At 47.6% G+C, this 6,233-nt stretch overlaps 1 pseudogene; it reads left to right on the top strand.

The window, feature by feature from the left end:
• Positions 1 to 3,695: 3,695 nt before the first annotated feature.
• LOC141970816 (E3 ubiquitin-protein ligase RNF167-like) lies at positions 3,696 to 4,715 on the top strand (annotated as a pseudogene).
• Positions 4,716 to 6,233: the final 1,518 nt, after the last annotated feature.

Genomic DNA, 6,233 nt, shown 5'->3' with positions numbered 1-6,233 from the left:
CCCTTTCATCCTAGATGAAAGGAGGTGGTTACACGCACCAGTTTCTAAATCAGCTCCTAGCAAAGAAATCATTAACAACAGGGTGCAGGTCTGCCTTCCAGCCAGCTCACTGCGGAGCTGGGGACTTGCTCAGTCAGCAGCGGGGAGGAAGCATGTCCCACATAGCTTTCTTTTAAGAACTGGGAGCACTGGAAGCATAAAGGTTTTCACTGGAAGGTCACTAGATGGCCCCAAATCTTCCTCCACAGCAAATCGCTAGTATTTCAGCTCTGGGAGCCTGGTCTTCACTAATCCTATAGCGTGACCCCAAAGGAGCAGCATGCTCTGATAAGAAGGGCACCAAGCTAGAACCGGGGATACCTGCCAAGATGTCTTGAGCAAAACGTTTAACCCCGCATCAGCTTTTTCTGCTCCTGGCCTTTGGCTGCTGAGGGCAGGGAGAGGCTGTTGTGTGTCTGTGCAGTGCCACTGCCTGTGGACCCCAGACGCCAGCCTAATACAGATAAAGGACAAGAAGTCTGATTATGTACAAACTCGCATCATCCTACTGCCAGGCTGCTCTTTTCATGCTGCAAAAAGGGGAAAAAGCCATCTAGACTTATTCCCCAAGTTAAATCAGTGTTGGATCTGGAGCCTATAATGCATGTTTTGCTGGAGTTATAATGATGTCTACATAAGTCAGGCTCCCGTGCGTCTCTGGTACAGTTTAAGCTGTTTAGGCAGGACCAGACTTAGATTCTGCGAGCAGTTATGTGGGTCTAAATCAGCTTTAAATTCCTCTGGTTTGTGCAGACACTTCTGTGGAGTACAAGCAAAAGGAAGAGCTGGTTTTATATTCCAGCTCCTGCACTAAGTGACAGGCCCAAAGAAGAAGTATAAAGGAACACGGGGACTTTGGGAGTGGTGGAGTAAGTGATCAGTTAATAGAGGTAAATGGTCTTTTCCTTTCTTCCAGCTTGGATCTCTGTTCAAGTGGTAAAATGGGACCCGTTCCCTGTAATTGCTCTGTTCTTGCACACAACTGCTGTCTCCCACGTGTGGCTTGTTGACATTTAAATAAATTGCAATTATTCCAACAGAGTAGATTGCAGGGACTCCAGAGAAAATGGGTCAAGAATACGTCCAGGAGCATCTGCAATGTATTTAACAGATGAATATAACGGGGTAGGGCAGGATGAGAAGGATAGTACAGTGCTGGCTCTAATGAATGCAGCATGGGGCTGGAGACAGCCTGGCACAGCCCCACGCCGCGGCGGGATGCTCGGCTTAGCCTCAGCCAGCAGCAGCAAAAGCCTCCAGGGCACCGAGGATGGAGGAGGCAGACAGCAATGCTGCAAATGGAAAGCGGGGAGGTAACCAGCGCAGACAGGGCACCACTTCGGCTCTTTGAGCGAAGACCATCTTGGCCAAAGTCCTTCTTCAGCCCTCCTCTCCTTCCTCCTGCAAAAGCACTCAGAGCTTGCAAAGGAGGCTAAGGGCTATCTCACACTGCCTGTGCGTGGCATATGGGGATCCTGCTCCCCACCCAGAGGTCAGCTTTTCCTCTTTCCTAACTCCCCAGAGCCTTCTCTGTACTCCATTCTCCTCTTTCTTGCCCTCCAACCTCTCTTGAAGAGGATTCATCCTTTTGCCCACATCTCCCTGGGTTACTGCTAAGAGTTACGGAAGTCCCGGTTGGAGACTGCAAACACCTGATTTCTCCTTTTATCCAAGGGTTTCGGTGAGCAGGCCAGGATTGCTGCTCGCTCCTGCCTTGCCAATTCTAGGATAGAAAAGGTGGTGCTGGAGCAGCCAGGAGATAACAGCACACAGAGCACAAAGGAGATCAGTCCTTGGTCCCACATCTTGGTCCTTGTCCAGCCCCAAAGACAGACCTACCCCTTATGCAAACAGCAGGTCACTGCCAGTACATAAAGCTTTGATCTAGAGGCAGAAATAGAGCACTGAGTGCAAGTAAAGAGGCAAAGATTTTAAAGAACACTAGGATGATGGATGCCATTACAAGAAGCCTAAGACCAAGCCAAAAATTCACCCTCAAAAAGGTCTCCCAGCGTACTTCCATTTTCTTCATCTCTCATTCTACTAGAAAGCATTTGGCTTCTCCCCCCTCCCCAAACCTTTTCCTTGTTTTGTTTTTAAATGCATCAAAATGTCTCGCTGCAAGTGTAAAATTCTTTAGATGAGGGGAAAGTAAAATCGATTTGAAATCACAGCTGCTGGGAGTCTCTGGCGCACACACACACTGTCTACTGACATTTTCTGTAGCTCTTTTCCCAGTGAAATCTGTCTCAAGCAGAGCCCAAGGGGGCTAGTAACAAATCAGTTGCCTAGCACACGAGTGATTTTTTAACTACAGGTCCAACAAAACTGCACTGGAAACCACGGGGCAACTCTCAAGTGGATCATTAAACAAAAAGGGCTGTTTGTTAAAAGGTACAGGTTTTTAGGGATTTGTGGTTCCGAACTGACCTGGGTTCATTGCATATTCAGACCTAGTTCATTCTGACAGCCAGGAGAGATATTGCATTCTCTCAGGCTGGCATTCCTCTGAGCACTGAGCAGCCACCGTACGAGTTGGGAATTGCCTGAAAGATGGGAGCTTCTGCTGTCAAACACTCTGGGAGGGAGGACAACACTTGTGCCTTATGTTTTCCACTTCTTTTTCAGCTTTTTCACCATAACCAGAATTTTAAAATCCGTTTTTATAGCTAGAAGCTGAAGTCTTTTTTCAGCCATTTGATTTCCAGCAGCTGAGGTTTAAAAGTAAATAAGATGAAAAGCCCCAGGGCAAAAGTTGATGGTAGCCCTCCCAAGTTCATCCACCACCCACTCTCACGGTGGTAGGACAGGAGTCCAGCAAGCTCAGTCCCAGCAAGACCCAAGTGTATCAGCCCCTTCAGGAAATCCAGTTGCTCACTCAGGGGCCTTGAAGGTGGATCTGCTCTCTCGGAAGTTTAGGTAGTGGCAGAGTGAAGCCACACAGGCAAAAAGAGACTTTCAACTTCTGCTAGCTGCTGTCTTGATTGACAGTTGCTGGCTGACTTATTTCAGAAACCCCTTCTACCCTAAGCAATTTATTTGGCTTGGTATCAGTTCAAAGATCATGCTTAAGGAAAAAGTGTGTGTTCACCCGACCAAACGAAGCTGCCACACGCCTCCCCCCAGCAGTGTTCCAGACTAGTGTTCTAGAGTGTTCCTAACAGCTTGTTCCCACTCTGCCACATTTTCCAGGAATTGCTTTGGCCACCAGCATGAAACATTCCAGTCTGCAGCGGGCACGTAGATGATGAGGAGGCTCATTTATCCTGTCTGCACATCACTGGCAAAATGAGAGAGGGTTGGCACCCAGAGGGAGGCGAAACCAGAAGATACGTGCAAGGAGCAGAACAAAAAGGAAGGGGAATAGAGATTGAAGCAGGTTGGCAGCAATGTTACATGACCCAGCCTTGAGAAACAGTCACTGGGTGATGTCACAGATCTGCAGAGATGATGTAAGGGTGTCGCTTAGCAGCTGCAGACAAAAGAGACATGAGTCTTATCCTGGGAACCTCCAAACCTACAGAAAACCCACAGATCTCCATCCTGCTGTGGCTCCAAGTCATGGTATGGTGAGAAACCCCTGTGATTGTTTCTTACACTTTTCCTTTGGTACTAGGCTGGAAATTTGTGTTCAGAGATACCCAACTGCATTCAGCATGAATCTTTGGCTTCAACTTCTTCACTCTGTGGATGCTGCTGCCTTCTACGATGCTGCTCTTGCAGAAGTCTTTGGTTACAAGGCTTACAATGACAGCTCTCTGTGTGTTTATTTTAAAGCCCAGCCTGCATGCTTTGGGCCATGACCCCCGTCAGAAGGGCTGACAGGGTATTTAATGAGGATGATACCACCAAATGCTTGCCATGCAATCCTCCAGCACCAGAAAAAGGCCTCTGAGAGATATATTGCACTAATACAGGGGTATGATTTCTCTTTTGTCCAGAAGGTGCCCAGCACCATGCCCAGCAGGCTGGATACTGTATGGCCGTTGTGTATAATGTGGATTCAGAGCAACTCATTACCGTGGTGGCTGACGACAAAGAAATCCAGCAGGTGATTAGGATACCATCACTCTTTACTGGACAACAGTTCTCCTCCACTTGCAAGGGCCTTTGCAACGTGAGAATGGGCCACACAATCAGATTTCTACCACCCAAATGCTATTTCTATTTGAGTCTTTGTCAAGATAATGCTGAAATGCTGCAGGAAACTTTAATCATGCAGGATTTCAGGGAGATATACTATGTCATTATGCCACTGTCAACTCAATTATGGTTGGCTTAAGCTGGTACAAGAGCACTCACGAGACAAAGCTTCACATATGCAAACAGGGATACAAATATGAGACCTGTGTGATTTGCATGGCAGTGTACAAGGAAGGGAACCTCCTGAAGATCCTGTCCTGTTCCCATGCTTACCACAGTGCCTGCATTGACACCCGGTTCCTCACCCAGGCCAGGAAGAAGACACGTCCCTCCTCAAGCAGCTGGTGAACACCTATGGACAAGGTGACATCCCGCCGGAGCAGGCTGGTGAAGGTGTGAACAAGTTGAAACAGGACCATGAAGACAAAACATTTGGAGAAAGGCAAGAAGACGAACATGTCGGAGAGAAGAAATATGATGAGAGCACAGAGGAAAGGGAAGGGTTTGATGCACTGGAGAACAGCTTCATTTGAGCTGTGACCAGGATAAGTTATCATTAAACCAAGGGAAATCTCCCCTGTGCTTTCTTTCAGCTCTTGCTCCAGGCTAGCTTTTATTGGGAAGCAATTAACACTGCAGCTTTGGCTCCCCTCCCCTGGTCCCCAAAATGAAAAAAAGAAAAGGCATGAAATCTTGTCTGGAAATATCAAAAGCTCCTTGAGCCAGAGCAACAGGGGAGAAGCAAAAAGGAGGAGGGAAACAGGGATTTAAGAACATTTGGTATGGGAGCTGGTTTACATCTGCTTGGATGCTTCCTCAATTCCCTCCCAAATTACATGTGCACGGACACACAGACACACACACAAACACACAGAATCTGGCTTCCCAGTGTTACTTAAGGGGAGTGCCCAGAAATCCCTGGTGAGAACTGTCCCCCAGGTATTGCAGCCAGCAAGAACCATTCCCTAGCCTGGCAAATAGAAAGAGGGAAAAAAATATGGGGCACTAAAGCCTAAAGAGGAAGCAACTCCCCTTTTTCATCAGCAGTGAGAACAGAGCCCACAAGGCCCCAGCACCCCCTCATCACCCAGCGCACTGACACACGCTGTCCCCGAGCATCAGGGTACTGCAGAGGACAGCGTGGCCTTTAACTACACCAGCAGAAAAACTGCGCTGGAAATATTGAGGGCACTTTAAACACTATCTCCTCAGACAGGAGGTGATGCCAGCAGGAGGTAGAGGTCTTTACAGCAGGATTCACTTTGTGGAGCTGGGTAGATGGAAAAAAAGAATGAAATGCTTCTGAGCGTGGCGTAATTGGCTGCTTTTGCCTGCTGGCTGGCAATCTCACACGCTCACAGAGGCTGACGTGACAGGTACATGTAACCTCCTGCTACCTAGGTTGTTCCAGGTCATTATCCAAATGTGCCTAAGCACCTTAAGGGGAGCTGGATTTATGTACTAACATGATGCAAACAGATCTTCGTCTCTTCTCTAGATACACCAGGTATAGACATATTACGGCTGACTACATTTCCAATCCTGCTTGAAGGGAGAGCACGAGCAGAAATCAGCACTAGCTCCCCAGGCTGGTACGGGTGGCTCTAACACCCACTGCAGAGGGGGCAGCCAGCCAAGTCCCAAACTGCATATGGGGATACAGAGCTGGAACACTCACAAAACCACTATTAGCATTTAATCTCGTATAAAAGAAAAGCATAAAACCTCTTTAGTAAATGCCAAAAATTAAGGAAGTGAACAGCTCTTAACGTGACCAAGACATCAAACCTGCACAGCTGTACAAAGGCTGAACTCCCAAATCAAAGCCTCTCCTCTAAATGTAAACCATCCTATTTCTTACAGGCAGCATCCAAGAAGTGGGCTGCCATCTGATCACTCTATTAGGACCATGCAGCAAGATGACACAACTACGGCCAGCAAATAAGACTAGTGCCTTGGAGTATTTTCTTTCTGAGTGGTTACATTAAGACTCAAAAGGCCAAGAGTTTAAAAGAACATCTGAAAACATCACGTGGCATAACTCAGAAGCG

The sequence above is a fragment of the Athene noctua genome, chromosome 27, assembly GCF_965140245.1.
Source record: "Athene noctua chromosome 27, bAthNoc1.hap1.1, whole genome shotgun sequence".
In the NCBI taxonomy this organism is placed as follows: Eukaryota; Metazoa; Chordata; class Aves; order Strigiformes; family Strigidae; genus Athene; species Athene noctua.
Note: the sequence above shows the minus strand (reverse complement) of the source record. Positions and strands in the feature narration are given on the sequence as shown.